Below are 12,323 nucleotides of genomic sequence, written 5' to 3' on the forward strand. Positions count from 1 at the left end.
GGGAGTTGCAACATTCTTTTGCAATACCGAGGCTCATCAATAGTTGCATATATTTTTTATACCATGGAGAGATCTGTATGCACATGTAAAATATGAAATGCACATACATAAACAAATGTTCTTTATAAGAGTCACGTAAATTTGCTAGGGTTTTGTTGTATGAGTTGATGATAAGGGTTAATCTATTATGTTATGTTTTCTATTGTCTATCGATGAAGTCTCTCTTATAATAATATGTGTTTGAAAACATTGATTAGACTGAATTGATTATGAATTAGAATTTGACTAAGTGATGATACTACTATGTGATATTATGTATTTGGTTCAATGATTTATGTTGGCTTCAATATCTATTTGGGTGATTGATTTAGTGGCACAGTAATTTAGATTCAGTTATTAATATTTTGAGATATGTACGTGGGCATTTGTCAGGAGAAGCACGTACTTATGTAGGCATGAATAATAACAATAGCGTATACAATATGATGCATTCTTGATTATGGTTTGCAGTGGAAGCAGTTGGTTTCTGCGATGCGTAATAGTGATTTACTTGGCATACTAATGAGTGACTATGAATTGATATGATTTGTTTTGATCTAGTTGCACTAGTTACATTAGTATATTTAATGATCCAATATTTGAATAGTTGATTTCAAAATTGTTGGGAATGGATCCAGTTTGAAACATTCTAAAGAGTGATCCACAAAGAGCCGAGGATAACAGTATTCAGAAAGGGGGTTGTAGCTCCCTTCCAGTAGGAGCTAGAAAATGAGAGAAGGTTGTACCCTCCTACAAGTAGGAGCCCATGTACCGGTTAAAGTGTGCTCTTGTACAAGACTGTAAGAATTTTATTTTTTATAAAAGAAGAAGAGATAGACGATAACAACGCTGGTTTTCTCCCACATTGGGTTTTCACCTAAAAATACTTGTGTTCATATGGTTGTGTGTGTTAATGTTATATATGCTTCTTAATTTCTCATGCTTAATATTTAATTGATGAATAATGGAACAATAATGCACTAATTATTGCTGCATAGATGATAATATAATTTATCTAGATATACACGAGTTTCTATAGTAAGAGTTGCGTACATACACTAGTTTCCATTACAATAGTAATGTATAATAATTTGAATAAGAAATTGGAATTAAAGTGGGTGAAACATTGATTCACCCACCCCCTCTCAGTATATTTCCTAACAATTAGAATCAGAGCAAGTCCTTCAGAAGAAGCTTGATCGCTTGAAGGAAGATTCATCAAGATGAGAAATCAAGAGGGAGTAGCATCAATCAGGCCACCATTATTTAATGGAACCAAATTGGTTTTTTTGGAAAATCAGAACAAGAGCTTATCTACAATCACTTGGAGTTGATATTTGGGAAATATTTGAAGGAGACTATCAATATCCATCATCGATTCCCATAAATGAAGCAGAAAAGAAAAAATATGGGACCAATGAAAAGGCTACCAATGCTCTATTAGGAAGCTTGGTAGAACTAGAATTTGTGAAAGTTATGTAGCTGAATACAACAAACACTATATGGGACAAGATCATCCAAAGTTATGAAGGTGACACTAATGTAAAGAGTGCCAAACTTCAAACATTTAGAATTCAATATGAAACTCTCAGAAGGCATAGTGATGAAAGTATTGCAAGTTTCTTTCTTAGGGTAGATGAGATCGTTAATTTGATGAGAAATCTTGGTGATGAAGTAAACAATTCAATGATTTTTGAGAAAATCCTAATATCTCTAATCTAAAAATTTGATTCGAAGGTATCTTCTATTGAAGAAATACAGAATTTGAAAAACCTTACTGTTGAACAACTTCATGGGATTGTTATAGCTTATGAAATGGGAAAAGGGGGTCCCTCAGATATTGGAGAAGCAAAATTCAAAGTTAATTCTAAAGGAAAAGAAAAGGAGGATCTTAAGGAATCAAGTTACCTATTAGATGAAGAAGAGGAAAAAATTGTAAAGAAACTCCAAGTAGGAACTGGTAGATTTAGAGGTAAGATTCCTTTCAAATGTTTTTCTTGTGGAAGAGTTGTTCATTATGCTGCTAAATTCCCTTATAAAGAAAACCATGAAAAGGGGAAGAATTCTGTAAAAGTAAATATCAGAGGAAGTTTTGAAAATATGAAAAGTTTCTACACACATGAAGATAGTGATGGTCCTTCGAATGGTGAAGAAGTTGAGTCTAATCAAGAATATCAAGTACTTATGGAATTTTAAGATAAATGTATTGATGAGTCTAATGATGTTTTTATGGATGCCCTCGAAGAAAAGGATAATCTCATTGAATAAATAACTAAGCTCAAAATTCATCTAGAAGAAGCTAAATTAGTAGAAGAGGCACCGAAGAAACAACTTCTAGAAAAGGAAAGGTATAATGAAAAGTTAGAACTGGAAATAGTAAGTCTAAGAAAGGAACTGGAGAAAACAAAAGTTCTAAAGCTTAGATTTGCTAAAGGATATGAAACCCTAGAAGAAATCATCAAAGTGCAATTCTCTCCTCTAATAAAAATAGGTCTTGAATACAATGGAGGATCATCAAATACTATGAAATAATATGAAACTGGTACAAGAATCTATCTCAATGCAATAAAGGGAAGTAGTCAACAACTTTCCAGTTATCAACAAAGGAATTAGGGAAACTACAAAAAGGTAATCTACTCCAAGTAACTTATACTTCAATGGTCAATGTTTCACTTGTCATAATTTTGGTCATAAGGCTTCTCAATGTGTCACTTATAAAACTATCCTGACTAGAGAAGCAAGAAAAAAAAATAATAAGAATGGATTAAAGAAATGCTCTGACAATACTTTCTCATCTTTCCAAGATGAAACAAAATGTTCCTTTCACAATAACTTTGGGCATAGAGACATTGAATGCATAAGCATAATGATACCAACTCTTCATAATGAACAAAAGGCAACAAAATCCAAGGTATGGAAAAAGAAAACCATAAAATCTGAAAATTGTGGTTCAGATTTGTATGCAGGAGATCAAGAAAATCTATGGTACATTGAAAGTGTATTATAAAAGCATATGAAAAGTGATAAAGATAATTTTATGTCCTTTAATGAAATAAAGAAAGAAAATAACGTAACCTTTGGAAATAACTCGCTTGCTGTTGTTAAAGCTAGAAATGTTTTGTTTGTTGATGGATTAAGACACAACTTGTTGAGTGTTAGTTAAATGTGTGACCAAGGGCATGGAGTTGTTTTCAGATCAAAGAATTGTGTGGTACAAAATCTTAGTACAAGTAATATCATAATAAAGGGAACAATAACTCCAGGTATTGTCTATGTCTTGGAAGGTGGCCAAGAGCATTGTTACTTGAGAAAATTAGAAGAAATCTGACTCTGGCACAAAATATTGGGACATCTAAGATTCAATCAATTACAAAATTCAAGAATAATGGGAGTAGTATGTGACTTCCCTAACATCTCTCTGCTAGAGAAAAACATATGCAAATCATGTCAGTTCGGTAAGAAAACTAGAGTTCAGTTTAATGTTAAAGAAGATACTTCAAGTAAGCCACTTGAAATTATTCATATTGATTTGTGTGGTCTATGAGAAAGAATTCTCCTTGAGGTGAACAATACTTCATATTATTCATTGATGATTTTACTAGAATGTGTTGGATTGGCTTATTGAAACATAAAGATGAAGCATTTGATAAATTTAAAGTCTCCTTAGCTCTAGTAGAAAATGAGTTAGATTTGAAAATCAAATTTATTAGATCTGATAGAGGAGGAGAGTTTATATCAAATGAACTTTTCAACTTTTGTGAACAAAATGGTATTAAGAGGCATTTTTTTTATAGCTAAAACTCCTCAATGAAATAGAGTGGTAGAAAGAATGAATAGAACAATCCAAAAAATGGAATGTGCCATTCTTGATGAGTCCGGGGTGCCTAATACCTTATGGAAGGAAGAAGCACATACAATCATGAATATCCTCAATAAAGCTCATATTTGGGTAAACAGTGATAAAACGAATTATGAACTATGTTTTGGTAAGCCTCCAACTGTTAAGAATTTTAGAGTTTTTGGAAGAAATTATTACATAAATAAAAATGATGATAAGCTTGGAAAGTTTGAATCTAGAGTTGATGAAGAAATTCTCCTTGGATACTCCTCTAGAAGCAAAAGATACAAATGCTACAATAAAAGGCTTCAAAAGATTGTTGAATGCATAGATGTTGTAATTGATGAAGCATCCACAGGTACCAAAAGGGAAGCACCAACAAATGAAGAACTTGTTTCTACAACAAGCTAATACGTTGTAGGAGAGGGAATTAATGAAGCACCAGAAGAAGGAATTGAAAGCACAAAAGAATAAAAAAAGACTCCTTCAAGGTATGTTCATAAAAATCATCCGGAATCTCAAATTCTAGGTGAAAAGGAAGCCGGAGTACAAACTAGAAGAACTATTGTTAAAACTTCTAGTTACCTAGCCTTACTATCCACAATTGAACCTCAAATTGTAAATCAAGCAAGAAAATATGAATTTTGGGTTAGGGCAATGGATGAATAGCTTGATTAAATAAAAAACTACCATACATGGGAGTTAGTACCAAGACCTCATGATAAAAATATTATTGGGACAAAATGGGTATTCAAAAATAAACTAAATGAAAATGGAGAAGTGATTGGAAACAAAGTAGGACTTGTTTTCAAAGGCTACGCTCAACAAGAAAGAATTGACTTTGAAGAAACATTTGCACCTATAGCTAGACTTGAAGCCATAATAATGTTTCTTACACTTTCATGTTTTCATAACTTCAAAGTATTTCAAATGGATGTTAAATATGCATTTTTAAATGGGGATACAGAAGAAGAAGTTTATATTGAACAATGTGAAGGATTTATTCTAGGTAAAGATAAAATTCTTGTTTGCAAGCTTAAGAAGGCTTTGTATGGATTAAAACAAGCTCCTCGTGCATGGTATTCTTGTCTTGACAAGTATCTTCAACAACAAGGTTTCAAAAGGGGGCCAACAGACAAGAACTGATATATAAAATTTGATATAGATAAACTTTTAATAGTTGTTGTTTATGTAGATGACATTATATTTGGAAGTAATGTAGAAACTATAAGTCAAGAATTTGCTTCAGTTATGCAACAAGAATTTGAGATGTCTCTACTTGGTGAACTAACATACTTTCTTGGTATTCAATTTCAACAAAACAAAGAATGGTATCTTTCTCTCACAAACCAAGTACCTCAAGCATATTTTGAAGAAATATGGAATGGAAGACTGTAAGCATGTATGCACACCAATGTAAACATGATGAAATCTTAGTTCACATGATGATTCTCCTTGAGTGAATCAACTAGAATACAAATTTATGATCGAAATATTGCTCTACCTTACAAGCTCGAGACTAGATATTATACATGTAGTTGGGATTGTTGGATGATTTCAAGAAAATCCTAAATAAGCTCATTTCCATGTAGTCAATAGAATATTGAATTATTTACAAGGAACTCAAGATTTTGGTCTATGGTATCTGTAAGAACCCGAATCCTATTATTAGAGCTTTTATTTCGTTATACACTAACATATCTATTTTCCTGTTAATTTATAAATAACAAAAGGAGCTTGCTGACCTTTTCACATAGCTTTAAACATTTAACATTTAATCATTTTATCATAAGCAACATAAATTAAGGTGAGCATTCTATTGATATCAACTTAACAAGAGTAGTCCATGGAAAAATACCTGTTCCGGCGGTTGATGACGATACCTTTGTCTGATAGCTCCAGCTGAACGCTCCTTCTGGCCGACCCAACTGGATTTACCTCCCAGCCAACTAGGAAATAAATTCCTAGCCCAGGAAACCTCCACAGGTTTCCTAGCCCTCCGTGCCCAAGTCCAACCAGATATAGTGTGTCCTCAAAAAGAATGTGCAAAACTAGGTAATGATACTTTCCTCCTCTCAAACCCAAGAAACCTCCACAGGTTTCCAAGGTCTCCCAAAAATCATAACAAGGCCAAACAATCACAACCAACCCCCATAATCCTAAGCAAAACTCCAACTCCCCCTCTTCTTCCTTCCCCCTTCCCTTTTATACCCTCTTTCCTCAACCACCTCTCATTAATGTCATTAACTCTCACCCATCCTTGGTTGACTTCTCTTCCAAGCTAGAGTACATTTGGAATTGTGATATGAATTTAAAATTGAGAATTTAATGGGGAAGTACATTTGGGAATGTGAAGTGTAATTACATGGGGAGGACCATGTCTCCTCCTTAGTAAATGTGAGGGTACATTGCGGAATGTGAATGAATAAATATATATTGATGATAAGATGGAGAGGACTTTTTCTTCTCCTTATTAAATGTGAGGGTACATTGGGGAATGTGAAATGAATAAATATATATATTGATGATAAGATGGAGAGGACTTTGTCTTCTCCTTATTAAATGTGAGGGTACATTGGGGTGTGTGAATGAATAAATATATTTTGAATTAATGGAAGGAGACCATATCCTACACAATATTCAAATTGAGAAGGTAAGTGGGGAATTTGAATAATGTAAATCATTAATTTATTTTAGACCAATATTTCTCAATATTTTCAGATAATGTAAATATTAACACAATTTGTAGGATAAGATTTAAGTGGGGCATTACATACACCCCTCCTTCAGAAAAATTCGTCCCGAAGTTAGAATGAAAAGATACAAGGAGTTTGAAAGCATAGCAAACCAGAAAGAGTTATAGCATTAAAATTCGATGAGTCAGATAATGGCATTACTTCCCATCAAGAGTCTCCAACTGATCTATAGCTTCCTATCCACCTTGGCCTACTTCCGTTCCCACCCTATCCATCCTCTGCTGCTCTATCAGTGGCAACGACCATACTAACCACTGATAAAACCAACATGGTGGAAGTGTCGAATACCTCGACCGAACTTTCCCCAGCAGACATCTGGCAATCGTCATCACACGTCTAGGGGGAGCGTTCAACTGTCCTCCCCACGATTCCAGGTTTCGGAGGATACACGGTGGGTAACACCTCCACCCCTCCTTCAGAGCACGGACCACACTACAGAGCTGGTTGGACTTGTCATCAAATAATCCAGTTAGGTCGTCTTGCCACCTGTCATTTCACATTTTACTCGTGTCATAAAAGTGCATATCACGTAGGTATCAAATGTAGTTAAATAATGTACATTATACCTTCTCATGAGGTGTCTCGACCTTCCCTCAATGGAAGAGTAGCTCTCGGCTATCATACAGTTCCTTCCAACCTGTAATTCAGTTCTCATCCACGCATATATATATATATATATATATATATATATATATATATATATATATATATATATATATATATATATATATATATATATATATACATATATATCCACAAAATAATATAGCCACATGATTTTAAACATCATGTTTATTATGCCCAATGTCCATGTGCCAAGTTTGCTGTTCATATCACAATTTCACGAAATAATTCATGTAAATAAATCATATCCACTTGTTAGTATCGGTATCTTTATCTGCTAGCTTATTTCCGTAAGCCCAACTATTTTAAAATAGGAGTAGAATTCATAACAGAGCAATCCATGACCAATAGAGTTATCGGAGCAGTAAGAATTACACATATATATATCGCATATCAAACAGAGTGTTTCTGAGCAGAGGAGTCACATGTTTATATCGTGTACCAAACAGAGTGTTTCAGATCAGAGGAGTCACATGTTTATATCGTGTACCAAACAGAGTGTTTCAGATCAGAGGAGTCACATGTTTATATCGTGTACCAAACAGAGTGTTTCAGCTCAGAGGAGTCACATGTTTATATCGTGTACCAAACAGAGTGTTTCAGATCAGAGGAGTCACATGTTAGCCGGCGGAACAATAAGGTAAGAGGGGCATAAAAGGGAGTGCGGCGGTCATATGGGAACAACAGCAATTAGAGGAACCGCAGAGTAATATTATCGGAGGGTGTTATTAAGTGCCACCCCTGAATCTCCGACTGCGATATACCCTTCGGACCCGACGAAAACATTAGGTCGGTTGAATATTTTATCGCATCCGTGGGAGGAGTCGGTCTTTCGGCCATTCGGCAATCGGCGATGCCAGGGGGGTCGTTCTCTGAAAAGCCTTCCCTTTTTTCCAATTGCGATAAAGTCACGAACCCGACGGCATATGTATATTATGGTTCAGGGCTGTGTCGCATCCGCCCATCGGCAATTCTTCACCGAGGGTTGCCGACTACAAACGCCGATTGCGATAAAGACGTGGACCCGATATGCTATAAGTCCGGTTGTAACATTATTTGAAGTCCGCCTTTTAGCTTTTTGCCTGCTTTGGTTCATTATTCCTGTGTAAGGGATATTTGGCCTGCCCGTTTTTTTTCTGAGGTAAAAACATGCATCTAGAATTCAGGAGTGGGTCAAGCCGATTGCAATTTGCGATACGGGTGTGGCATGGGGAGGTTCTAAAATCGGTTGCAAAGCGGCATAATACACAGGAACAGTGGCGCTTCACGCACAGAATAAAAAGGGCATTTCTTTATTTTAAAGAGAACTCTGTTTCTCGTCTTGATTTTCTCAGTTTGATAGAGATTTTAGGCTTTGCCACATTGGGCTATATACGATCCAAAACAATTCTGATAAGTTATGCGTCAGCTAACCCATCACCGCGTGAGTCATACATGTAGTCCATATATCAACCATCTCTATCAGCAGTGTCAAATTCACCAACAGAGTCATATAAGTAGTTTTATGTGTCCTGCTAGATGCATCAACAATTCATAAATAAATAACATGGAAATAGAATCTTGACATAGGTGGCTATCTCCGTTAAATGGGCATCATAAATGCTCATGTGACATCCTTGTGGAACCCCTCAATAATAATTAGAGTTGAAACAGATTCAATTGTCCGTCATGGAAATAGTATTTGACCCCGGATATGCTATAAGGTGGTACTAAACCAAAATAATGGCAAGCAATGGATTAATGTACTTATCAATTCCACTAGAAGGTGCTAGTATAAGTTTTATGCATATAATTTCTTTAAAACCTTAGTGAGTAAAAGTCCCACTCATCCAGTTTGATGGTTTTTCATCTCCCAAACCCCTTTAGTTAATCCTGCAAACGAAAGACTCAAAACTTCAAGAAATTGTTTCCACTTGTCATAAAACTGTGACTTTCCGACAATATGGCACGATTGGGTGGATCTTTGGAGGAGTTTCAATCATTTGCAAGCTGAGGAAAGCTTGCTTGCAAGCACCAATACGTTTTCTCTTCTTTTAGATCACTGAGAGGGCATAAACTATGAGGCATAAGCATTATTTTCCCTTAAAGAAGGACCATTGTCCTCCCCCTTTCAAATAGTAGCATAATGAAGCGGTCTTGGGCATCCTTGGTTTAGTGTTTTGTCTTTTCATGGCCAACAATGGTGTCTTGTCCACATGAGCAATCCTTTCAATCATTGACAATAAAAGAATATAATGCAAGAGAGAAATGAGAATTAACATAAAATATTCCTTGAAAGAGTTTGTTTCAGTTATTTCCCTATCTCTACATCAAACAACTATTGATAAAAATGTTTAGCATTTATCATCTCAATCATAACATCAATCAGGTTATGAATCTCTGTCAGGTTGAGATTTAGGACGGGTCTCCTCCAGTTTAGTCCTGCGCTCAACATAATGATATCTTCCAGGATTGTCTCCACCAACTCTCAGGTTGCCCATCGATTTGTTTTTGTCTAGAAACACTTTCTTTAACACCTGAGCTTTAATTCCCACATGTCTAATACCAAGCATGTTCATAATTTCTCATATTTGAAAGACCATTGTTGATTCATTTTCTTGTTCCTAGGAATTTTCCTTCCATCCATTGTTGTTCTATTCAAGCAATACCACTCAGTGGATATTACAATTCTCCATGCCCACCTTAATGTACCAACCTTCTAGGTCTCACATGAATTTTCTGCCTAGGTCTTGATTTTTCCTTGAGTTGCTTTGTATACAGGTGATTTCCTTGCTCTCGGATCACATCTCTCAAGTTAGCACTGTGTATCTTTTGTCTCAACCTAGGGTTTTGATTTGGTGTACTCTACTCTTGAGTCAATATGTTTGTACTACTCATCATTAAAAATTATCATGGATTTTTATTTTCAAGTGATATATACATATTTGTGTGCTCTCTGGTGTCACCTTGATGGATTTTCACTACTAGATCCATGATATTCCATTTCTATCATTGTACTGCCTGGAACAACTTTCGTTATTGTTAACTTCACTTTTCTTGATATTGCATGGTTTCCCTCAGACTCTTAATCATTTATATGGATAGTATTTATCTGTCCATGAATGCTATTATTCTTGAATTGAATTGATATATTTCAAATTCTCTACTCTGGATCTTAATGCATACTGTTCTCGGAAAGAAGGTCTAATTTGAACAATAATGCATAGCTCTGGTATCTTCTGACTTGTGCTGTTGATTCCCTAGCAATATGCCCAGGTTTGTACACCTTGAATCCTTTAGTCTTGTAACTGCCCCCATTCTTAGTGTGCAAATTACATAACACATGTTGCAACCTGACTTTTTGCAAGCATTTTAGATTCACTTATTTGGAAGATTATGTAGCTCATCGTAACTCTTAACTCTGCATTCCTCTGCCTCCAGATTATTAATGGCATTTTGTAAGTACTCACTAGTATCTATGTAACATTCCACACAAGTCTGGGGACTAACGCAGGATTTCCTTTGAATAGTAACGGCTTGGGCCTTCTTTGCACAGATAACAACTCTGTCAATACAATTGCAGATGCCAGACTGTGTAACAATTCATGCCAATATAGTATTGGCCAGTGCTGGTGTCATAACATTTCTACTGCCATGTTGAATAACGCTAACGCTCAGGTCCAATGCAACGCTGCCATTTCCATATCATTGTCATCTATGCCTACTAACCCAAATTTAGGTTGTAGTGATTTTGGAGTGACAACTATCGTTTCTAATACAGACTTGCCCAAATTCTTTGGCAGATTCTAGGTTAAAATGTGGGCAGTGTGATTTGCCTGAATTCCTTGGTTCTTTATTTATTTGAGACAAGGGAGTGTCGTCATCGTCTACTTTTAATGATTTCCAATTATTGTTTTTTTTTTTTTTTTGAAATGCTGACCTATATTTCTACATAAAATTCTATCTGTAAATGCTACCAATCATTGTGGCAGGTTCGCAATACGCAATTGACTGAAGTAAGCAGGGCAGAGTTCTTGACTCCTTCAGCGTTTATTTTTCTTTAAGAGAATCAGTTATTCCTGACATTCCGCAATCGTACAGTGGCTGTATGGAATTTCAGAGGGGAGCTGGTTACCTCATTTGAGGACCACTTTCTATGGCATCCTGATTGCAATAAATAACATTTATATTACTAGTGACCAAGATTGGATTATTTCTTACTGCAAGGCACTTCCTCTTTCTTCTGGAGCAGAAGAAAATGGTAAGATATCCCAAGCCTCAACTTTGTTGTTCAGTTACAAGTTGTAAATTTTCTATTGCTGAAAAAGATTTACTTTCTTATAACAGTTCTTATTTTTCTTTATATATAATGACTGAGATGTACCTGGGAGTTTGCAGTTGGTTCTATAAATATAAGAAACATATTAACTGGAAAGTGCCTGGCGAAGATTCGTGTGAATGATCCAAATGTTCAGATTAGTCCTAGAAATCGCCCAAATGCCTCTACAATCAGAAGTACTGTAGAAGAAGCACTTGAAGACATCACTGCCTTATTCTACGATGAAGAGCGAAATGAAATATATACTGGCGATTGGCATGGCTTGGTTCATGTATGGTCTAACTGATTAATGTCTGTATGTTGTGCATATCCAGTCAATCATTCACTGGATTTTAAGTCGAAATCTCAAGCACTGGGCCTGACAGCAATGTTGCTAATTGATTGAGTGTTTGGATTATGCTTCTTGATAACAAGAAATATGGAAGTTTAAGATGCTTGATAAACAGTGATAGAGAAAGGAGCTCGTGGCAACATAATTCAAATTATGAAAGTTTTGATTCTTCACATGTACAACCGACAAGGGTGTTTGATAGGTCAGTTGTCTGATAATATGACTCAATGGGCAGGTGCTCAAATTGCAGGAAATTGCGATTGATACAGTAGATAGTTTAGTCTCCTGTAAATCTGTATTCCGAATTGTAATTGACCCTTACCATGCAAGGGTCTATAATTTAATATTTTCTTTATTTTTTTTAGAAGACTTGTTTTCTCATGTGTTTTTAAAGCTCTACAGAGCGTTGGAATCAAG

At 35.4% G+C, this 12,323-nt stretch overlaps 1 pseudogene; it reads left to right on the plus strand.

Annotated features, from left to right (window-relative positions):
- Window positions 1-1,854: 1,854 nt before the first annotated feature.
- LOC149146134 (uncharacterized) lies at window positions 1,855-11,876 on the plus strand (annotated as a pseudogene).
- Window positions 11,877-12,323: the final 447 nt, after the last annotated feature.

Source organism: Pinus tabuliformis, chromosome X (genome assembly GCF_031772625.1).
Source record: "Pinus tabuliformis cultivar Carrire ecotype Pingquan chromosome X, CPIR1, whole genome shotgun sequence".
Classification (NCBI taxonomy): Eukaryota; Viridiplantae; Streptophyta; class Pinopsida; order Pinales; family Pinaceae; genus Pinus; species Pinus tabuliformis.